Genomic DNA, 24,604 nt, shown 5'->3' on the forward strand with positions numbered 1-24,604 from the left:
GGGCAGAATGTAGATATTGTTAGCAATCTTCTAGGTGGGTCTCTGATTGGGTTATAAGTTATTTGCAAGTTAATAATGGAAGAATTTCAAGAGGTTTGATCCTACAGGTGAAGAAGCATGTGTGATTGTGCAACTGCATGGGCACACATGCAGAAAGCAACTGGGAGGGATGTCTGTGCTTAAACTGAACACACGAATTTTATTACTTCTATCCATTGATGCCGATTTGAAATATGGGAGGCTCAGCCTATTAAGGTAGCTCAGAAATGTCTTTCCAAAATGGAGTTTGGTCCAGGTCCAGAGAAAGACATACAGGAAAGGATGCCTAACTCCACAATAAATCCTGTACCCCACAGCTCAAGATTTAGGAAAACATAAGAGTTCTTAACTTCATTCCTGTTTGACAGCACGAACCAGTGCCTCTCATATCACTGTGAACCTGACTGCCAGCTCTCTGCCAAAGGCTTGGGCAGTACTGAGACCCAATGGGTTTTTAATTCCATGTAAGGTGTTTGCGGTGCCACCAGGGAAGTGTCTGGTCTTAATCAGCAAATCTATCCTGAGATGAGTGATGGAAAATGAAAGCAGTCAGGAAAAGAAGTATTTGTTGATGGAAGTTATCAAAACACTGCTCATTTTAGTGAAGGCTGAAAACCAGCTTTGTTGGGATAAGAGAATTTACAAATGTATCATTATGCTGTTGCTAAGATCACACCTGTAGCATCATGCACCAAGATGAATCTCTTAATGTCAGAAACCAGACACCAAAGGAAGACTGCACCATTAAAGGAGATACAGAAGCAGGAATGAATTTAACCAGTATCATATAAAGAAATGCTTAATGGCAGGATCATAATCTTAAGGGTCATTTAATACCAGGAAAAGGAAATGATACATAACACAAGTAGTAACACAAAGAACAGTGAATTCAATTTAATAAAGGGCAAATTCAAATTGGAAATGAGGCTAAACTTTTAGATGGTTAGGGGATGGCAGAAAGGGAAATCATTTGCTTAATGAGGTAGTTATGACAAGCTAGGTAGAAATACTTTGTTTTCCGAAATCAGCAAGTGTGACATTCAGTCTTTCCTGCCTGATACAGTGAGTTCAACAGCAGAGTCCAGAGGTGTTTTGTCAGCCTTGTCCATCATGATCATTACTTGCATTAATAATCCATGTTTCAATAAAGGCACTACGGCAGCATTGCAGAATCCTTCTTGTTTCTCTAACACTGAAGAAAGAAATTGGGTATTTCGTTTCTTCAAATATGAAACAAAAAATTAAGTGTGCTGTGGTGGAGATTTACAGCCTCATGTATTTTGTGCCTGGTCAGAGCTGTGTTATAGAAGGGCTGGGGGGGACTCTTCATGGGATTGTGAGGGACTTGAGTGCTTTACTCTTCACTGTTTTGAGGACAATGGACACCTCAGAGATACCTGCTGGAAATCCTACTCTTATATTCTGCTTCTACTGTTTCCTTGAAGCAGAGCTGACCCCATGGCTGTTGTTACACAATGGGTGATCTTAATTCCCGACCTGCAGGGCTTGCTGCTCCAAATGGGCTCTTGGGCTCCTGCCTGCTTACAGCACATTTTAGGAGCATGTCTGAAAACAACCTTGTATCTGTGTTGCCAGGAAGGCTTTATGAAAAAGAGACTACAAATGCATACTGCCAGAACCTCACATCCGAGTAAAAGTGAGCCAAATGTATTTCCAGTGCAAATTTACTGGAATTGATGAACAGTACAAGAGCTAATACTAATATTTAAATCAGTGATTCTGATACAATAAAGACAAGTGATTAACAAAGCTGTTTATCTCTTTGTAGCATAGATATACAGTTGATAGTTCTTGCTTTCTTTTAAATCTATTGATAGGCACAAAGTACCTAATTGATGAGGTTGCATAGGGATCCCAGCTAACAATTAATGATTGCCAACTGATGAGTTTTGCAATGTCTGAAAATTAAAGGGTAAGATTCAGTGCATGGAAATGGGTCCTGTTGTCCAAAACAGCTGATGATTACTGTGTTTAAGAAACAGAATTCTCATAAGGATTTGAGCTGCTCAGAATTTAATGCAGTTTTTCTAGGACCTTGATAATCATCAGGAAATGAATGTAAAACTATGATTCATGTCATTTGGAAAATTAATTGAATAATCTGATGGGCAGAGCTTGCTGGGGATCTAACTGTACACTGGAAAATAAGTCTTTAGTCATTGGTCTCTGTCAACAGCAATGGAAGTGGAGAAGGCAGTATATTTTATTCTGCAATTATCTGAAATGAAAATGGGTGGTGTCCTAAAGAGAAATAGAGTAGTATTGCTTTTAGCAAGGAAAATAGGTCAGCCTAAATACTAGCACTGGTTGTTATATGCTACTATGGATGTATGTGTTAGAGAGCTCTCTGGAAGATTAATTCATTCCTCTAAAAACATTGCTTTATAAAGATCTTCTTTGAGCTTTGAGATTTTCTTTGGAGAAGTGGAAAAGTAGCAGTTTCCAGCTACCAGAAACTTTCAGATGGAAACCTGGTTGCTAGAGTAGTTTCTTTCCCCAGTGCAAACACATAAACACTTGCAGGAAATAATCCAGGGACATTATTTCCTCTGCAGTACAAATGAGTCCATGCCATCTGTCCTGTCTCTTGGTTCTGCAGCATCCCTTACTGGATGTATAAGTCACTTTAGCTGTGAACCCTCACTCCAGTTGTGAGATTTCAAGTTTTTGCTTCTAGGTCTCTGTTGCAATCAAAAGTTTGTATGTAGCTTGGAGGACTTGCCCTCCCAGTTGCTCTCAGATCTTTCCTGCTCTTTGGTGAAAATTAGTAATAAAGTGTTTGTGATGTTCTGTGGAAGCAATGGCAGCAGTTGCACTTGCAGTAAATGTCAAAGAAAGAAGCTGTAAAGGCTGAGGAAAGTAAATGCGAATTATCAGGAGTCAGCACAAGAGATGTTGGTGCAGTAACTCAATTTTTTTGGCTGGGGATAGTCATAGATTTAATCCACTTCTCACATGAGGCATTGAAGCAGTTGAACAATAACCCATAAAATTTATACTGGTGGTGTTCCAGGACCATAGGAAACAGAATACTTCCACAATGTTTTGCCAAAATATTTTTTGGATCTAAATAGCACATGTCAGGTGTTTATCAGCTACTGCGTAGCGTGTACTGGACCCAGCTACCCAGTAACTGATTCAAGTTTTAGTCTTTTATGCTGTGACATTGAATTGCTCCTTAGGGTGCAAATGCCAGGTGGTCTTCCTCTAGCAGAACCCATTTATCCCTATGTAAAATGGGCAATGCTTTGTGGGCTGAGGGAAGTCTTTCCTGTGTTGGTAAACTAAGGACTTACTTAAAATATCTTCTGTCCTTTAAATAGGTATCAATCGCATTTTTTTGGTTAGATACCATAGACAAGTTCTGTGTCTGCTTTGGGTCTGCAGTTGAACAGAGTAGTTCATCACTGGGGGAAACAAGTCTTTTTGTATAACTGTTTATTACTCTTCATTTTATCTGGACTTGTCAGTGTCTGGCAGATTCTCCATTCTTTGTACCATTCCTCTTCAGCTCACTAACAGATCCAGCATTAGCTCTGCATATAGTGGCAGGCTTGAGGATTTCATCACTTTTCTGAAATTTCCTTCACATTTTTTGGTCTTTCTTTAAAATTTATTTTCTTTATAGGTGAAAAAGGATGGGTTCTGCTCTGAATCTGGTGTTTGCTCTGTTCTTAGTACTAATTGCTACAGGACTGCACTGACCTGAAGTGGGGCTGCAATTGTGCTTAACATTTCTGCTTGGAAAAGCATTTATGAGATGCTGGCATGTGCATCTCATTTTGATAGGTTTACTTGTACTGTTTAGAACAATCTGATAAGATTTATAATTGCTTGTTTTGCAATACAGACACAAAGAATTAAGTAAAGGCTTTATAAGTAATCTCTTTTTTCATCTAGCCAAAGAAGCACTGTCATGTTTTCATATATCAACTTATTTAGGGTCAAAGTTTGAATTCTCTCTGCATTTGATAGGCATATATAAGTGCTGCATCTGAGTAGTTCACAGAGGGATTTGGCACTTTGATTTTTAAATGCAGTGCCAAAAGTGTGGAGAGAAAAGTGTAGCTTGATTAGAATGGAGCCCGTGCAATGACAGGAGGTACATTTTCAGCAAAAATTACTGTGAGAGGAGATGATGACTTAGAAAACCAATTGCAATTAAAATTGCTGTAACAGAGTTGATACTAGAGGCAGAAAACTGCTAGCTTTTGATATTTGCTAGCTGGGCAGAAACTGAGAAAATATGTGTTTTCTGAGACAGAGATATGTCTAAGGCTGTACACAGGGACTCAGAAAATTGACTTCAGTTCCTTTCCTGGCTGCCTCACAGGATGCCTCTGTAGTCTTGGGGACGATTACAAAGTTTTCACCATATGTTTATGCTGCATCTAGTGATCTGGAGCCCTCATTTTAGTTGGGTTTCATGAAATTCTAGCCTACCAAGTAATATTTACTCACTTGTGTATACCAGAAAGTAAAAATAAATGGGCTTTGGAAAAATTAAACTGCTTCATGTTTACACTGAATAGGGATTCTGTGTCTTGGTTGGTGATGTAAGAAAAGTAGGCCCTTCAGAAATTATGACATATTAGACCTGGATAATTTAGATTGTTTCAAAAATTTTTGTGAGGAGGGAAAAGAGAGGAGGGGGAGAGAGGTAGTGCTTACCACAAAGTTTATGAGCTATTTTCCCAGGATCTTTGTCACATAACTCAGGAAAGAGGAAGGACATGAAGCAGAGATCCTTCCTCAAAGAGGACCTTATAGCACCATTATTTGTGTCAGTGAAATACAGACGCACTTCTTTTTTAATGAAGGAAAAATGTGCCTTTTTCTAATATAGATAAATCATCCACAAACAAGCTTATGTGAAAATTAGAAGGAAGAAGTCCAAAGAGGCATGCCAGAGAAGGAAGTTTGCAAAGTTCAAGGGATTTGGGGAAGACTGCAGTGGGACTGTGACTGAGAGGGAGTGTTTACATCACCCATTCTTGACGGGTTTACCTTCTGGGACTCTGACCTTGGACTGCTGCCGGGACGTTTGCCTTGGACTTGTCCTCTGGGCTGGTGACTTAGTGATGGAATGACACACGTCTCTGTTGGGCTGAAACATGATATTTTCAGATGGCTCAGTGTGAGGGGTTTTGGTCTCTGATCATTCTGTCTCCTGCTCCAGTGATGAGAGGATATGTCAAGTAGTTAAAGCACAAATCGGGGACTGGGAGACTTGGCCTCTGTTCCTGAGGCTGCCACAGCCTATCTGTGATTTTGGAAAAGGCAAAGAATGACAGACATTAGATGCAGCATTTTCCAGTGGCTCAATGACTTAACTCTGCTGCCATTAGAGTAAGTGGGACTTTCTCTCTTGACTTTGTTGGGAAACTTGTATTTCAGACTGTCTATAAAACATGCTTGTTCCTCTAATAATTTGGTTAAAAAAGAATTGTGTGCCTGCTCCAGTGTAGGGAATTGATGCAACTTTTTAGCTGCTATATAAGGGGTGGGGAAATCACAGTTAACTAAAAAGGTGGGTCACTGCTGCAGGCCCTGGTTATATACTACTTCAAATCCAAAATAGTTGTTGTGTTTTGCCAGAGTTCATTTCTACACAATAACTTACTACTTCTCAGTTACTCAGGATAGATAGGTGTGATGTAGTATAAGCAGGGGAATGTTGAGTGGAAATTGATTAGTTTGGTCCTTAAAATCTACCCCACAAAAACTCATCAGATTTTCCACAGGAGCATTACAAGAAGGTACTATTTATAGTTTGTGCTCATTTTGTGCTGTCTGAAACTAGGAAGAGTTTCCACTTTGGAAAGGTTGTAGTTTAAGTTTGGAAAATGGAAAGGCATTTTCAAATTCCTTATTGAAAATTATTTTTTTATTTTAACAGAAATAGAAAATGTTTCTCTTTGATTCTGTAGAATGATGGACCCAACACAGAATTTTCCAGAACAACTGATCTGGTCCGATCATGTTGATTTATTTCCCTTTGGTCTGTCTGGCAAAGACATATGGATCCAGAAAATGTTTTTCCAGGGGAAGTGTCAGTTTCAGTCCTGCAGACAGCTCCCAGGCTGGGAGTCCTCTGAAAGAGAGGAGACGTGAAGGAGGCTGCAGGAATCAATCAATCAAGTGATGCCATTAGCAGGCAAGAGTCTGCAGAGATGTGTTCAGAAAGCCCCAGAAAGCCCAGATACTGTTCTTTTGCAGGTTGCTATACTGAGCATAGACTTGGTCATCTCACAAGGGAGAATGGGATCCTATGGCCTAACTCTGCTGCTGGACAAAAATACACATCCAGAAGGACAGAGTGCCACAGTGCCTAGAGAAAAAAGGAATAGTCATATTTTCCTTATGCTCCAGAGGCTTGCTCAAGCAAGTCTCTCTTGTAGGCTGGGCAGTCTAGGGGTAGAGGAATGTTGTTTTATTGAAAGCTGTTTGGCTGCATATCAGGGATCCTAAAAGCCCTGTGAGTCTGATCTTAAAATTTGCTTGGACTTCCAGTACTTTGGTTTGTGGCATGGCTGTGCAGGCTGAGGGTCTCTGGCCTGTAAAAGCACTGGCCCTGTTGGCTGTTTTGCACGTGAGCTGGTGGGAACTTAGAGCAGCCGACAGGACCAGCAGCACAGGCTTGGTCCCCTCACATCTCTTCTTTGAAAGACCTGGCAAAATCAAGACTGGATGTGTCAATGTCAACAGATCAAGTTTTAATCAAAAAAGAGTCATGTTGGAGATTTCTTGGCTGCTCTTAGTATCCTGGGTCTGGCTAAGAAACAATTTGAAAGGTGAACTTGGCTCAGTGGCTTTTGCTTCTTTGATCTGCCTTTCCCAGAGTGGTTGTGCACCAGAATGGTGCAGCTGTGCTCTTTGGAGGAAGAATAGGCATTTTCTTTAACTAAAGATGTTTGCAGTCATTTCCTGTCTCTCCTTGAATTCTTTTCATATTCATATTAATGGATTTAGTGCTAATGAGAACAATATGTTAAAAAGATCACCTGTCACTATCTCTTGGAGTAGCCAAAGTGGGGGAAAGGTAATGAACAGCTCCCTCTGAATTTTTGACTCATCTAATCACCTAAATTAATTAGTGTTAAAGAAAAGTTGCAGCATGGTGTGACCATCCAGGACACTCTGTCTGGCTCCATGACTTATCCTGCCTTGCCTGTGTATCCAGTGTGCTCTGACGTGGCTTATGCTCTGTCCTCAGGTGCCTGCCATACTTAACACTGTGTAATCAGACTGAATTCAGGACTAATGTTGTCTGTGACAGAAGACTATTTCCAATCAGCTGTAGGTCTAGTTTAGGCCTTTTAGGATCAAACTTTCATCTCCAATTTAAATCCACTGAAGGAAAGAGTTTTATCTTTCACACCTCTTGAAAGTAGAACCTAGAGCTAAGTGTTGTCTTCGAGCACTATCCCGGGCCGTGCCTCTGTGACCTCCCATGCATATGCACATGCTTTTGGTGACAGTCTTAAGGTAATAGTCATGGCTGTGTGTGGAAAAGGGAGGAATGAAAATAATGCCTAACTTCAGGGTGTTCTTGCAAGCAATGAGGAATAGTGTCTGGAAGGCACCAGCTCATAAGTTGGGGTTTCCCCCTTCCCCCAGCTGTCCCACTGGTTTGCTGTAAAATCCTTTGCAAATCATTCACCTTCTCTGGAGGCTCGGTTTAGCTTTTGTGCAGCAGGAACAATGATTCCTTTCAGCTCTGCATCCACAGTGGTGATTGCACGGGGCTAACGAGCAGTAATGCAGCCTTCAGGGAGCTGCAGTGCTGAAGCCACTCTAGCGAGTGTTTTGTGCTGGGAGAAGAATAGATCCTTAAAATATTTAATCAACAATCACTGGGCATATATACCCCCACTTCTGGATTAAATACTCTTAGTGATTTAGGGCTCTATTATGTCTTTACCTCTTTTGTTTATCTCATGTTCTCATCAATCAGGGCTTCACTTTAGACCATGATAAAGCACTTTAACCATGCCTTTACTAGTTATAATTGTTAGGAAATCTGCATATTTTTAACCTTTTTAAAATAGTGATTCCAGTCTCACTTTCTGAGTTGTCTTGACATTTTTTATAGGGAAAAAATGAATTTCCATATGGGTTATACCTTGTAAAAAGATTATCTCAATTTGCTCTTTTTAGAAACTTTTCAGAAGGGAAGGCACTGTCCCAATGCACAGAAGCAATTTTTCTTTTCAATGGATCCTGTGACTCAAATCTAAACCTTTGCTCTCAGAGGAACACTTTTCAAATGTTTACTTAATGCTTGATTCCTGATAGGCAGTCTGGAGAAAAAAACAGATGAGGTGTTACTCCTGAAAGTTATACTGCTTTATATTGTTTGAAAGGCAGAGATTGAGCTGATTTGTCTAGCAGCTTGCCTTTTCTCAGCTAGGGGAAAATGTTCCTTTGTAGCTCAGGCTTTTATCAACAGTCCAATAAAAGTGTTTTATATATACATAAAAAAATCATACAACATATAAAGCCTTTTATCTTGATAGCTTCAAAGTAGTTGACAAATTTGTCAAGTAATTTGTCAGCTACTTTCCTCAAAAGTTATCTCTTATTCCAGAAAGTTATCATGGAGGTATTTCTATGGTAGGTGAAATTATTCTTGCTACTGATAGCTTTGAAATAACAATTAGACTTGTAATGCATGCATTACAAAATTTTACTCTCCAAATATAAAAAATGTTTTCTTAGCCCTTTTTTCTAGCTGAAACAGGTTTTGTGGAAAGGCGAAAACTGCATGAACTGATGGGGATGCCTGCTCCTCTGTGGTACCTCCAGACCCATCCCAGGCTTGGAGAGGAGCCTCTGGGCAAGAAGTGAGTTGTCTTCTTGCCTCGTGAAGTTCCTGACAGCAATTTGCCCTTTACCTCACTGGTGACACCATGACCTTTGATGGCCACTACTCTGTTATAAATCAGCAGTGTTTGCCTCTTCTGGAAGGGCTCTGGATACACATCCCACATGCACACACACTCTGCATCTGTGAGGCTTCACCAGAGCATCCCTTGGCTCCTGAGCTTTTCCCCTGTGCAAGTTGTTTGCTGCCTCATGAGCAAACCAATTGCAAGGTGGCTGAGTTTGGTGAAGGGATCCATGGCAGGAGTGTGTTAATGGACTCAATGCTATTTATTGGCTCCAGTGGATTTCGCTGCGCCCTTGGCGCGTTCCTGCTTCCTGTATGAAACTTGGCTGAAGGAGCCAGAGCTGCAAGACATCATCCCAGATTCCAGCTGGGATGCGTAACTTGGCTACATGACACTCTCCCCTATTTGCCCCCCTTAACTACTTCCCATGTTAAATAGTTTCTCAGGACTCAAAGGGGAAAGAGGAAATAATCTCCAGGCCAATGATTCTCATAAGTAGAAAAATGGCATAAATAAATTAGCAATGATTAATAGGAAAAAATTGTCACTTGTCTCACTTGCCTGGAAGCTGTAGCTTGCTGAAATGACAGTCTTGGTGTCAGGGGGTTGGGATGCAGAGAGTGAATGATGGGGGTAGGGATTTATTTTATATATATTTTCAAATTGGAAAAAAAAGTGTGATTTATTTTCCTTTGCTGCAGCTTGCTCCAAATTTTCAGTTTTACATTAATAGTTGTGGGAACAGCAGTTCTTACTGCCATATACTTTAGCTATTAACACTGTGTCTGGTTTGACAGTACATCTCTCAATTTATTTTTTTTATTCCCTTGTGATCATAAAATATGTATCAGCCTTCCTTTCTAATCTCCTTTGGCATGTCCAGCTAGCTATTTTGTATCTTTCCTCTGTTTGAATTTGAATACTTAATCAGAATAAAGAAACCCTCTATTAAAACTCTCTTTTTTTAAAATTTGAAACCTGATTGAATTCATATTTAATAGAATGATTTCTCAAGTAGCTTCTAACAGCTTTCTACCCAAAATGTTTGCTTCACTGATATTTTAATTGCTGTAATAATCAGCATTCTGAGTACGAGGTCTTTCCTCTAGCTTAGTAAATCCATACTGGCTGAGTAAAGCATGTCTGTGATTTATGTGCAGATAAACAGCTTTGGATCCTATCCAATCACTTCATCAGTTTTAATTCGGCTGCCTAATCAGTAGCAAACAGAAGGATTGGTTTTTGCTGGTTTGGTTGTTGGGTTGTTTTTTTTTTTTTTTTGGCTTTGTTTTTAACAGGGTTGGGGTTGTTAATACAGGGTTTGGCATGTTCTCCAGAATGGCACAAATAGCTCCCCATTTCTCATCATCTTTGTGTCAAAATCAGCTGTAACTTTCTGGAAGAGTTTATAAGAAGGGGATGAGATGCCAAGCTGTGCCTTTGGGCTTTCGTTGGTATCTAAGGAACCAGGCAGATATGCAGTCTGAACAGCGAGTCTGCTCATATCTCATGGTTAATAAAGGATATCCCTCAGATGCCTGAGAAAAGTGGAAGAGCTCATACAGAAGCAGATTTTGTTTACTCTCTCTGTTTAGGAGTTGATGCCTTCGAAATAATTTCCACAGCAATTATTATATTGCAGTTGCTGTTTGTTACTATAGGCAAAGTGACTTGGGAGGGTCCTGGGAGGTGCAGGGGGCACTGTGGGGTGCAGCTGTGCAGGAGTGGGACAGGAGAGCCCACTTCCCCCTTTGCACCCTCAGCCTTTTGCTTGCTGCACAAGCCAGAGGGCTCCAGATTATTCCAGACTCAGGCTCTTTGAGATTAAGGCTCGTGACCACAGTTCCTGACCTCATTTTTGTCTACAATAACCTAAGCAAATGCCTGTTAAGGTTAAAACACTGCACCATTTACATTATCATCTATTAGTGCCATGTGTCAAGAGGTGAAGCATTCTCTGATTTATAAGCAGCCTCTGAAGGATTACAGAGAGCTACCCCATTTTGGACATCAGATCTAGGGCAAGCAATGCCATCTGTAATAACAAAGCTTACTTTACCTAAAGAGCTTAGAATGGTTTGAGTAGTAAACCATGGCTGTGTGTATATGAACCTCGTCAGCTCTCCTGGCTGCTTCATTTCAGTGTGTAACTATGCCTGGCCACTCCATTTACACTGGGAAACTGCAAGAGGTATTTGTAGCTCTTCCTCTATATCAGTTTTTTTTCCTGAATCCTGTTTGCTATGCAAACAGGGAGCAGGCTTGGGTAAGCTGTGCTAGGCTTTGTGGGTACCATTGGAGTGTTTATGGGGCAGACTGACTGGGAAGGGGATACTGGCATTGCTGCTGCATCTTCTCGGGGGCTCACATCATAACCTAGTTGACACATGCCACCTTTTTTCCATGTCAGATTAAATCCTCCCAGCTCTGTGTGAAATTTCACTCTTACCAAGAATCTTAACCAGAGCTGCTCCATTCAAACTTTTTGGCTCAGACTTAATTCCTTGCCCACACCCATAGCTGTAGGACTTTAAATAGACTTTTGAATCATCATAAAATTCAGAGAATTAGGCTGGGCTGGAGGGAAGGGCAGGGCACTGGGTATGTGGCATTTTGGGATCAGTTCTCTGTGCAAATGTAGATGTCCCAAGGGACCTTGGGTGAGGTGTGTAATCCATCTGCTGTGTTAGATTTTTTTATAGCTTGCAAAAGGGCAGTAACATCTTGTTGCCTTTGACTTGCAATGAAGAGAGAATAAAACCCATTAATAAAGAGAAGACATTTAGACTCAGTGGAGGTTCTGGTACAGCTCCACCTCCACTAACAGTACGTACTGGGCTATAAAAAACAAGGCTCGAAGAGTTTTCAAAAATTATTTGGCAACCTGTGTGGAGGGGGAAGTTTGGCCATTATAGTGTTATTTATATTATGTTTCTTTTTTTTAATTGATGACAGCCTGTGGAGGGACTACCAGGCTTGGGATTCTCCTGGCTTTGACTGAGCACAATCTATAGCTTTGGTTTTCTTAAACTTAACAGGAGCTCTGAGCATTCCTGTTAAAATTGATGGGAAATGAACTTCAAAAGTCCTGAAAGATGAAGACTATCCCATCTGTCTATATCTGCTGCTTTAATGGAGAGATGAGAAAGGTTTCATGCTGTAATGTGGCAAAGAATTCAAATGTCTGAGAAGAAATTTCAGGAGATGGTTCAGTGTCTTGGGGATCAAAGGGTTCATTTAGGGAATCCTTGATTCTCTAGCCAAAGGGGAGCTCTTATGTTTAGAGAGGCCGTGTGCAGACCAGAATTCTTCTGCTGATGAAACCTAGAGTTTGTGCTGTCCAGTGGCTTTCTGTATAGGAAAGACTACCTGCCAGTCCTGGAGGTTTGAGCTAACAGATGGATCTTGTTTTCTCACAAGCTGGTGTGCTGGGCTTTTATCTGCCTCCTGGGATATCACCAAAGGAGCATTTCCACTGTCACCATTAAGCAGGAGTTATCTGATGGTGAAGACAGAGTCCTTTTGGTGGGTGCTCTGTCACCCTTGGGTTCCTTTGGTGTCCCACCTTCAGGATTCAACCCTGGCAGAACAGCTGCAGAAATGTTCACATCTTCATCCCTTTCCTGTGATTTCTTCCATGAGGAAAAGACTGTTAGAAGAAGGAGGGAAATGTGAAGAGTCTGCATGTGTGTTAGTCTTAGTATGTTGAAAGAGGAGACTGTGAGAGCCTTGTCTGGGTTATGGAAATGTGATGAATGAGGTTCCTTGAAGGAAACAATTGCTTCAGTACTCTCAGTGAACTGTGTGACTGGTTCCTCTGTTTCTGCAGTTTGTTTTTTTTCAGATGGCGCTACATTTATCATTACTTTCCTTTATAATGTTTTTTCCTATTTTCCCTTTTTACCCTCCCTTTCCCTTTTTCCCTTTCACTTTTCCTGATTCATACTGTATAGAAGCTATTGTTCAAAAAATAGTTACCAGGGTAGTGAGAAGTCTTCCTATGGCTAAAGCCTGATGGCCTGTCCCTGAGTGCAGCACCTTAACCCACAGAAGCCCTCTGGCATTATATAGAATTTTGTCAGATCAGATACTAGTTTCCTTGGAAAAAAAAATTTGTCTTTTTAGTATCTCTATTCCTTGTCTATGACGTAGTGTTAGCAGCATGTGCTCCTTCTCAGTGAGGAAAAACCCATCTGGTTTGTGAATGCTCAGACATAGCTCTAATGGAAGCCATGTAAATAACTAGATAAATTATTTCATTGAATTTGTCTGTTGAGCATAATAGGTAGCAGGGTCAGAATCTCTTCACAGTGATTAATTTCTTACTGGCTGAGTGGGATTTGTGCTCACAAGCCATTGTACAGAAGTGTCCTCCAATTCCTGCTGTCTCTGTCTTTTCCCTGCCCACACTTTTAGCTCTTTGATCTCTTGCTGGTGAGCTCCAGGGAGCCGAGACTACCACAGCCAATGTCTGCACTGTGCAATGCAAAGAGTTCAGGCACAGAGCAGTCTTTTTGATGCTGCCATAACCGAAGGATAAATTAGCATGAACTAATCCAGAATTTGTTAGAATTTGTGATAACTTTTGCCTTCTTAATTTCAGGCAACTGTTGTGGGGTTTGGATAAGACACAGGGGTGAAAACAGCGAGAAGAACCTTTCAGATATGGCTTTCTTGAGCAAATTTGCTCATTCTTAGCTTTGTTTTTGGTGTTTCAAAGAGAGGACTTATGGCTCACAGCCAGTTTGCAGACTCCCTGCCCTGCCACGCCTGCTGTGAGACTGGGAGCAAATCGTGTAGGCTGCACTCACACATCATCTGGCTGCAGCTCCTGCATTTACTTGAGCAGTTCAAATAATTCTGGACTAACCTGAGCACATCTGTAGTTCAGCTGGCAGAATGGAAGGTGCAATGAACTCCAGCAGGAGTGAATGATGAGGCAGAGTGATGGATGGTGGGGACAGAAGTGTTCCCAAAGACAGCATTGCAATGAGGAGTAAGATATGTGTTCACAGGCTACATTTCTCACTGGTGCAAATCTCCCACTTGGAAACTGGGGCAAGCGTGATTCCTTGTCTTTTCTGTGAGGATGAAGCATTTAGGATTATGGAAAGTTCAGAGAGGGCTGCAAAATTTCTCAATCAGATTGATTGTGTTAAAATATATATTGTTTCCACACACATTTTCTGCTACCTAATCAGTGGGCTAGGATTTTTTATAGAAAGCAGATAATTGCAGCTGAAACTAGTTTTGAAGCAACCTTCAGGTAAGCATTTAAGGAAAATTTTTACATTGCTTTGTGGTTAAACTTAAATAATATTTTCATTACATTTGATTTCCAAATAATGTCAAAATTCTCCTGGAAAAGAGAAAAAGCATTATTCACCCCTATCTGATAGAAGATGTAGTTAGAAATATCCACTGAAGACTCGTTTTCTGGTGTTTCCACAGGTCACTTAAGATTCTCCCTGGAGCGTGACTTCGAATATGACACTTCAGTAATGCAGAAGCTGTAAGTAAATAATATCATGTTTGCAGCCCTTGTTTAAGAGCTGTGTTTACACTTTCCAGAGCTTTGCTAGAACTCATTTTTGCTAGAATCTGTCTACCTCACAACAAGCTTGCCGGGAAGTCACTGAGAGAAGACATGGTTTCAAAGTCAATCATGCCATTTTTGATGCTTTGCTTTATTAGCTTCTTGTTTAATCTAAGAACTCCAGTAATGGTTGCCTAATCTGCAGGAAGAAAGACCAAGACATCTGTCAGTATTGCAGGAAACGTTACAAGCAGACAAAATTAAAAATATCTCATTAGCGTCTATGAGCAGTGAATAAAATGCAGTGATACATTACCAAAAGCTGGCACGGCATTGGTTCCCAGGCACAGAACAAAGGCCAAGAACCTTCCTCTGCTCTTGATACTAATTAAAAAGGCCTACGAGAAGATGAACAAATGAACCCGAGAGGCTGCTGACCTGGTCATGTATTTGTTGGCCTTTGGTAACTTGATGTTAGAGTTCAGTATCTTAGGAGTTTTATCACAGAAATATCTCACAGAGATATAAGCAATCACAGAGATTGCTTTTGGGCAATACCTGGTTGTGAATGCATGAAAAGGATACAGTTTCCTTTGCCTTCTCAACTTTTCCCATCTTTTTCTAAGGTGAATTAGGAAGGTGCTAATTTTGGTATCTCTTTTCTCAATTCTGCATTGTTTTTCCTAATCAATTCTCTCAGATCTGCTCAATCTCCATTTAATTCAGGCAGCCTCTCAACATCCAAGCCTTTTGTAATAAAGAGAATGTTAATTTTTCCATTTATATCAATGGTCTTTAGTCAGGTGTTTTCATATAACTCAGTCATCCAGCATTGGAATTTGTAATTTAATCAATAAAGGAGGCCATTTTTCTCAAGAATACCGAGAAAGAAAGATCTTGAGGAAAATGCACAGTGAAAGGAAGGTGGAGAACAAAAAAGGGTGATAGGAACTGTGGTTGGCATTTAATAGCTGCACATTTTGGTGACTATACTTGCCTGGCAAGTAGCAAGTAAAAGAGATATCACTACTTTAAAATTAATGGATATAATGATTTGGCCTGTGCACTCATCTTGCAAAATCTAGAGTGACAATCATGGATAATACTCAAGTTGCTATGACAAGCACCTTGCACTATCTCCAGGTGTTGCAACATCCTGGTGAGCAGTACTGTTCACACGAGCAATTTGATATCGAGAGAGACACCAAGAAAGAAACTTTGTTGTGTGAGCTCCTCCAGCCTTTCTGCTCACATGGCTTTTCATCGTGGTGCTGTTACTTTAGATAAGGGCAGCGGAGGGATGGTCTGCAGCCTCCCTTGATGTGATCACTGAGGTGCCCACGGCTTTGCAGCACAGGGATGTCCCTGCCCACAGTAAAAGGTGGCTGTGGCCTGTGAACCTGCTCTGTCCCTGCCTCTGGCTTTGCCTGCAGGGCTTCTGCTGCCCCAAAGGTGTGGGTGGTCCTGTGCTCTGCTGGCAGGATGAGGGGGTGGGGGGGGGGCTGTTCATTGCTAGCAGCGAGAGCTGTTCTAATTTCCTGCCCTGGCCCATCTGAAAGAGCATCTCTGCTAGTTCTGCCTGAGGTGTAAATTTTGCCCCAGGGGTGAGGATTTTTCTGCATTCAGCCCCTGGAAGACAACATGCCTTTTGCACACTGCCAAGCAGCTTTGAGCAAGGCCTGGCTGGGAGATTTGAATGCTCCACTGAAGAAGTGTAGATACAGTTTGTGGCAATTGGGGTGGGGCTGTGACCCAGCCCCACCCCAGTGGGCTCAGCTGTGAGCAGCAGGTGAGCAGCACTGACAGCAATGAACCAGGGAGTGCCCAGGGGCACTGAGCAACCACCAAAGGGAACAGAGGGCACACAGGTGCCGTGCATGAACATGAGGGTGTAAAAGGCTGGGCTAAAGAACAAGGAGCAGATGCTTGCAGCCTTCTGAAGGGATGCAGTGTTGCTCTGTATGGCAGGTGCTCGAAGCTTTCTGATGTGGGATGGTGTTACCTGTATGGGTGAATGCTTAAAGCCTTCTGAAATTATACAGTGATACTCTGTGTATTGAGGTCATCTCAACTGTGACATGAGCTGTGACAGAGAAACACTTCTGCTGGGCCATGGCTGGGGAGTCTCTCCTTGGCCCCTTGACTTCACTGTGAGATTGTCTAGGCAGGTCTCAAATATCAGACCTCTGTCGAGTCAGCCATGGTTTTGCTGATAAGTTGCTTTTAAGTATTATGGTCTCAACTTGGCAAAGTCTGCAAAACACAAGATGAAAGATATCAAATCTCTTCATTCAGAAAATGTTACTATTTAAAAGTACAGTAAATAATCTGGTGCTTAAGGCACATCACTGCTCCTTATGTCTCTCCCAGGGTCTGGTTGCTACTGCTATAGAAATATTTTCTGCAAATCAAACATTGAGCCAGCTATTGAAACATCCATCTTCTGGGATTTTTAGAACATGTCTTTTAGTTGAAGCAGGCATGTTAGTAAAAAAAGACTTAATAATACAACATTTGGGGGAACTTTAAATATGTGGTGTGTGGCATTCTTCTTGAAGATTTTAGTACTCTCCTTGAGTGCTACTCCAAATTGAATAAACAGGTATTTTAGAGAGTCTTCAGGTGCTTATTTTCAATCTTCATTGACAAACTTTTCCTGTGGTAAGCACAGGAGAATCAAGTGTAGAGCTCTACAGTAAATAATCTTATTTCCCCACCCCTTCCCTCCCCAACAGCAGCACCCTAAGCACTCTACAGTGAAAGATGTACCTTAATGGGGATAGGGTCTTACCTCAGAGTTTAAGTAATGAACATCATGCATTGAAAAATGCCTAGATAAGAATTGTGTTGGAAGGGGCTGCCCATGGAGGTGGTGGAGTCACAATCTCTGAAGGTCTTCAAGAAATGACTGGATGTAGCCCTCAGTGCCATAGTCTGGTTGACAAATTGCAGGTCAGTCAAAGGTTAGACTCCATGATCTTGGAGGTCTTTTTCAAGCTAAATGATTCTGTGTGAGTCTGTGAAATTAAATGGAAATGAAATTGAAGTGGCTTGGTCCTATATTCTCAGCCACTCTTGGATTCAAGTTCTGTTCCTGTTTTGCACAGTTGTACCAGAAAGTTTTGGACAAGGAATGTGTGGAGTGGGCCCATCAGACAGCTACAAAATCTACAGAACTGCAACTGGATGACAAATCACTCCCTCTCTCCTAGGAAAGTATCATAGAAGCCTTTCCTTATATGAGCAATATTGTAAATATTGTTCGTCTTTTTTTCATAAACCTGTGTTTGAGTCTATTCTCCAACCTTTCAGTGGTTCCAAAGATTACCAAACATGCACCATATGATTGTTCATGATCCCTGGTTCCCTTCTTGTGAACTCCAAATTCTGTCACCAAAGCCAGTGCTGTTCTGCTTGTTGTGTTTGGCCAAACATGAGAGCAGAGTTTCTCCTGAGGAGTAGCTTAATGTGCTGTATTTGAAGATTGACTTTTGGAGCAACGACTCTTTGGCCAAAGCAATCAGTGCTTTGCCCGGCCAGGCAGCCTTGGGAACCCAGCTCTAAAAAGCTTTCTGATGAGAGCTGTGGCTGAAGACATTTCTTGGGGTTAATTTAGCACTCAAGAGCTCAGAGCTTTGTGGAACTGGAGCATCTTCAGAGGTAAGCAATGGCAGATGCAGATTGCTGCTATGTCCTTACTACAGTAATGACTTCCACTTTTCAGCTAAAAAAGAGAAAATTATGAATTATACTTTAGTCCTTCTTTATAGTGGTATTTTCCACTAAATCATACCAGTGTAAAGTATGTCCAAAAATATTTACATAAATGTTTATTAATTTTTCTTCACTTGCTTTTGAGCTGCTAAAACATTTTGAAACACTTGGTTTGTTTCTTTTTTTTGTCCTGCTCCCAACACCCAATCACCCATTTTAGTGATTCAATGCCAATCATTAATTTGGGGGTAAAGAAAAGAAACACTGCAACCACTTTTAGCTCATCTCCTAAAGGAAGCTGGGTTTTGCTTCCATTGATTTTGAATTCAACAGGCTGCAGGAGGACTGTGTGTCATTTAGCTATTAGAGATTTTTGTTTTCCTGATCACTGTGAAGTAGCATCATTAACACAGGCAAATTACCATGCTTCACTGTGCTGTGTCCATGGTACATTAGAGGCCCTTTTCCATTGGTAAAACTGAGTCCATTCTTCTGTAAAATCAGGGGCCCATTGGCAGTTCTTTGGCAAGTGAGACAGGGGGACTATTTAATGGGAAGAAGAGTGGTTTAATAAAGGGGAAGAAGTCGAACATGACAAGTGCAAGGGAAGATAGCAGAATGTTAGTTTATAAATCACTGCATAATTGGGCCAAAATATTAATCCATTTTTACAGGGTCAGGGAGAAAGAGGACAGCAGTTTTGGGGCAAATGAGTTATGTGATTTTTCCAAAGTGCATTTTAGAGAAGTCAAGCACTCAATCCATTCTCTTCCCAATATGAGTGCTGTGATTTCAGGCTAATGGAAAATGGTTTGTATTGCTGAATTTTCTTTTTTGAAATGGTGTATTGGCTTTTGGTGAAGAAATTGGACTTATGCTTGAATATGTCTGGATTTTACAAATACATTTTTAGTTTAATAAGATGAAACCAATTAACCAGAAAAGTCATTGTGAATGGATTTTACAAGTACATAAAAATATATTGCTTTTTCTTGAAACATTTCATCACCCTTTTGAATATTCCTTTTTATTTCCTTTCCATCACTGACAAAGCACTATGGTAATTTGTTCCCTCATGCCTTTTCCTGAAAACATTGATCTGTGGCCCTGATTGTGTGTGTGTGGGGGGGGGGGGGGACGGTATTAGGCATGTGCCTAATTTATTTCTAACTTAGTGTTTATTTCTTTCTCCAATGTTTTTCAGTGTGTTTAACTTGTGGCCTGAGGAAAAACAGAGCACACAGACTATAAAAAATTTGTTCTGAAAAGGTTGCTTAAAGTGGCACAGGACCCAAGGGCTGATGAGCAATCTCTCAGAGCCAGGTATTAAGCAACCACTGAAGTGTTTGGCACAGCAGAGACACTCAAGAAAGCAGTAGCACCTGATTGTTACCCCTCTGGATCTCTGGGAGTGGACATGTCTCCTGGACACTCTTCTGAGGTCCCTCATTATGTCAGCTGTGCCTTGCTATTGAGGGTGGGGACAGAGATCCAGAATCCTGCAGTGGCACAGAGGTCTGTGGAAATTAATTCTGGCCTCTGCCTGCCTTTCTCTGAACAGGAATGCTCATTTCATCACCTATAGCAATATTTTACTTGGAGGAAATTTTAACATGAGGCCCCACCAGCCTCCTCTACCCCTAAATTTCCATCAACTCTGCTTGCAAAGAGGGTTGGGTAACACATAAGACATGGGCACATACTGAGGAGTTGTAAGATTTCTATTTCCATTACCTCAGCCTTCCCCATTCCCTTGTAGCCTTGCCTTCTGCTTAAAATGCAAAGGATATTAACTGCTATGAGGATGTGGGGCAGTAACCCAGGCAGGCACTCCCTTGGGATGACATGGTTTTCCCTGCTCTGATAATTCTGTAAACTGAAGCAGAGAGAGCCTGCTCTGATCCTTAATGACTTTGCTAGTTTGCTTTAGTTACCAGTTGATACAGGGATGACTTAAACATGGTGCTTTGGGGTAAAATATTGAATGTTTGTCCAAATACATGGCAATGACACACAAAATTAGCTGTTGCAAACAGATGTCTGTTCCCATCAACTTTGACCAATTTGTCCAGAAAACATCTGTATCATCTAAAGAAAAACAAACACTAAATTTGGGTAACAGGAAAGGCTTTAATTCTTTTCTTCTGCAAACTGTGGGAGTGCCCTGAAGGACAGTGCCCTTTTTGCATTACTGCTTTCATTTAGCAGTGGTTCTCACATTTTAAGAGTAAGTTTAGATATTTTACCAGCAGCCTGACATCATTACTAAGTCTCTGTGTTTACCATAGAACTGATGATCTAGTTGAAGGAAATTATTACATGTGAACTTTAAAGGAGATACCCTTTCAGTGGGGTGTGAACTTCAACACAAACCTAACAGTTACTTAAACTCCTTCTGGATTTGTGAAACTGTCCCATGAGCCACACCAGTTGTGAATGCTGCTGCCCTTCAAACAGCCAGGACAGCCCAACACCTCCTTCCAGTAGCTGTGGTGTGACAGCATGTGCTAGTTTACATCCCAGCTTGTCCACTGCTTATTTAATTCTCAGGTTTTTTTGGACTGTGTTGAATTCCTGGCCTGTCCTTCATATTAAAATGACCTTGTTCCTCCAGGGAAACCTCCCCCACTTCAAACAAATGGTACCAACACCAAATAGCTGCTTTGTGGGATCCAGTTTTCTCCTGCATTTGTTTTAAAGCTTCCCAGGAACCCTTGGCTACTTTGCAAAAACTGTTAACTTGAGGGTAATAATTTTGTCTGGGTTTTGTCACAGAAATTCAATTAAGGAGGATTATGAACACAGTTGTATGCCTGTTTCATTTACAGTTGCAAATGAAACCCAGGCCACACACTGATTGTTTATATAGGAAAGGAGATGCTGTGTAGTTTTGAGTGACTGAATTACCTGCATGTTCCTTTGTGTGGTTTCACTTATTGTAGAAGGGAGGGGAGTGAGGCTTGTGAAAATTAATAAAAAAGTGATATAAAGGTGGGAAAGAAATCACCAAGGGAAAAACTACCCCCCTGCTTTTCCCTGGGAGGAACGTGTCCCTTCTACACATAATAAACTCCACAGGGAATTTCTTCCTCCTTAGAAAACATAGCCCAAAGGGCAGGAGTGAGTAGTCATTTATTTATTTATTTTTAGTAAACAAAGAGCAATATTCTGTTTTCATGGCCTTGATTTGGCTCCAAGTCCCTGAGCCACTGGGGACAAGGCATAAGGGTTCAATTTTTTTTTTCAGTACTTATTTCTGGGCCATAGAAGCCAACATTTTATTCAGTTTTTCTCTTCTCAAGTTTTTCTGCAAGCAGCTGAATTCCTCAGGTAGGAAAAGGGAGAGGAGGGGGAAGGGAAGAAAGGTCGTTTACCATATTGGAGAAAAATGATAACTGCTGCAGAGGCTGGCTCCAGGTGAAGCAGCTTGTGTGGAGACAATGAAATAAGAAGGGAATTTGTTTATTTGGGAGATGCCTTTTTAAGTTACGAAGGGCAAAACAAAGGCAAAACTTGTTTTGGTGTCCTCTGATGAAATGTCTGTGTTTGTAGAGGAGCAATATCTCTCAGCTTTACTTTGCAACAACAAACTTGGGAAATACTTTGCACCACTCAGGAGATATGTGGAGGACATGGTACTTGGGTCACCCCTTCCTCCTTATGCAAGCTTTGTCCCACAGCTTTAGGCTCTGTCCTCTAACCTTTCACCTGGGAAATCTCACACTGATTTCCCCAGGGTGCAGCCTGCCTGAAGACATGAAGGATAAAAGGCTTAGCTCCCATATACTGATTTTTATTCATAAGGAGTTATCATCATTTTGCAGATGGGGAAGAGAGAGGAGCTCAAAGGTGGAATCAGCCCAAGCTGAGCCAAGACTGGGCAGAGTCCCAGGCTTTTCCCTGTATGAAGTGAGTGCTGAGGTGTCTGCTGAAGGACCTACCCAGTGATTACCCAGCACCTTTGATTAAAGCTCTCCCCAAGCATATTCTAACAACTTGCTTGCCTCTTGTTTCTTACCTTTTTCCTGATCCTTCAATTCTGGGAGGGGTTATACTGACCTTATTTGGTTTCAGCTACATGCCTAAGAGGCTTACTGGATTCTTCACCAGATGAGGGGAAATAAGCTCTTTAGTTTCTAGCTGTAGATCAGATACTGTTTCTGTACTTCTCTCTATACAGACTGGACACTGTTGAACACTGAAAGAGAAGCAGGCAGCTTATTAACTCGAAAACTTCAGCAAAAATCACTGTGATGCAGTGAAGTGTGAACAATATATTTTGCTTCACATCTAGGACAATTCATCCTGTGGTGAGGGGCTGTTACAGTATTTTATATTTCTCGGTGGTTTTGTGGTAGTGTTGTCTGGTGTCAAACCAAACTTCTTGTTGAGGTAAAACCTGGATGAAAATAATGAAAGGCCTTATATAAAGGATGATCTGTGTCTCCCATTTTGGGCACCTTTTCTAGAGAAGTTAGGACAACTGAAATCAGCGTCCTCAGCAGCTTTCAGTCCAAGTGAGCATGGCTTTATGGACAATATTATTACTAGATGGATTTGAGTCTGAATAGCCTTGCAGAAGTCAGTGGATTTATGCTGACACAAAAAATAGTGGGGGAGAAAAGGGAGAGGATCAGTATTTCACGTAGCTATCAGATTGTTTTGTTACAACTGATTGGGACAATTTGTCATAATCCAGTTTTGTGCACTGGAGGAAAGAGATGAGCATCTCCAGAGGGTGACTCACCAGAAGGGCCTTCCCATGGGTGACAAGAGCTGGCATTTGGGACTGCTGGTCTCCTCCTGCTGACATACCAAGGCCTTGCAGCCTAGCTTAGCTCAGGTGAATAAAGTAGGGTGAGATGAATGTCTGCCTACGTTTCACTCACATATTTTATATTTGGTAGAGCATATAGAAACAGTTCCTTTTTTAAGCATCTTTCAATCTGTAGATAGTAGTTAGATCCTTAGCCAGCATAAATGAGTCAGTACTAAAGAGCTGACTTTGATGGAGTAACTTCTGCTTTGCTCCAGTTCAAGCAGTTTCAATCTCCATAGAGTTTTCTGGGGTCGTTTCTGTAGTACCTCTAAGCTTTATACCAAACTTCAACAGAAGGACAGAATGAGGCTGCATGGTATGTAAAATACACGTGATTTCAGGTGGTACCTTATGATTTAGATAAAGCATTTTAGATTCATGACATCTGGCAGCATTGCTCTCTCAGAGTGTAGCAGAGGAATAATCCTTTCAAATCAACTCTGTTGGAGAGTGAAACATTTTTCAGCAACCTAGTTTAAAAATCCTATCTGAGCCTTTCTCTCCGGCTAACTGGTTCAGCACAAACAAACAGTGCATACAGGATGTAGCTGTTTCAGCAGTTTCCCTGGAACTTGCTGTACATTTAAAATTATTTTCTAGCTTTTTTTTTCTTTTTTTGAGCAAGTTTTATTTCACATAGAAGGTAAAATGTGTAGTTGAATCACAAAGCTAGACAAAGTATTGTGAGCCTGTATTGGCCTGAAGTCCTTTTCACCCAAATAATGACTTTATCTGCTTATTATGGAAGAATTGAAAGAAGTGTGGGAAAGTAAGACTGAAACACACTCAGGACCCCATATTTCAGCATTGTGGGGGAGGCTGACCATAAATATGGGAATTAATAACCCACCAAAGCCACCTCATCTGAGCAGCAACAGTAGGAGCTGGTAGTGCAGAATGCACAGACTAATTATTTTTCAGAGAAGCTAAAATTAAATGTTTGTTACAGCTTTATGTCCATACACTTTCAGCAGGAGCCCTTTTCATTCCTTTCAGGCAAACTCAGAAGAGGTTGAGCATTTAACAGCCTTGAACAACCCTGTCTGTGTGCCATATGTACACAGCACTGAGCCATTCCTGTGTTGTCAGACTTCCTGAAAGGTGGAATCTGGCTGGTTGCTAGCAATCCATGTCCTTAGAGGCACTGGAGCAAAATGCTGATGTTGATCAGAAGGGGAAAGTCTGAAATTGTAAGCAAACAGAAAAGATCCATCATGCATTTTCACAGATGATAAAAGGCTGACAGTGGCAGTCTGCTTATCAAATAACTAGATTTATTGAAATAGCCTGTGCTCTCATTAAATAGTTTGCTTTTCATGTTTTTGTTTTATTTCATCTTACTGAAGGCGTCTGGGGTTTTTTTCCAAACCTACAACTGCTGCCATGGCAAACTGGCTAATTTAGACCATTTATTCTGTTAATGTTTAAAAGCAGCATGGACTGCAGTTCTCATCTCACTGCAATTCTCTTCTCACTGACATTGCAGGACCTCAGAGCAAAGCCAGTCCCTGTCATGAAATCTGAGATTCCCAGATAATAAATCAGAAAAAAATAATGTCATAATTACAAGTTTGTTCAATG

At 41.1% G+C, this 24,604-nt stretch overlaps 1 protein-coding gene across 5 annotated transcripts in view; it reads left to right on the forward strand.

Annotated features, from left to right (window-relative positions):
* The window catches only part of SEMA5B (semaphorin 5B), a 269,841-nt gene that overhangs the window by 69,350 nt on the left and 175,887 nt on the right, over positions 1 to 24,604 (forward strand). For all 5 annotated transcript variants that reach the window (XM_021526077.2, XM_021526078.2, XM_021526080.2 and 2 more), the window contains one exon: positions 14,406 to 14,466. The gene's annotated coding sequence lies outside the window, so the exon portion shown is untranslated. The remainder of the gene's footprint in view (positions 1 to 14,405; positions 14,467 to 24,604) is intronic.

Source organism: Lonchura striata, chromosome 8 (assembly GCF_046129695.1).
Source record: "Lonchura striata isolate bLonStr1 chromosome 8, bLonStr1.mat, whole genome shotgun sequence".
Taxonomy (NCBI): domain Eukaryota; kingdom Metazoa; phylum Chordata; class Aves; order Passeriformes; family Estrildidae; genus Lonchura; species Lonchura striata.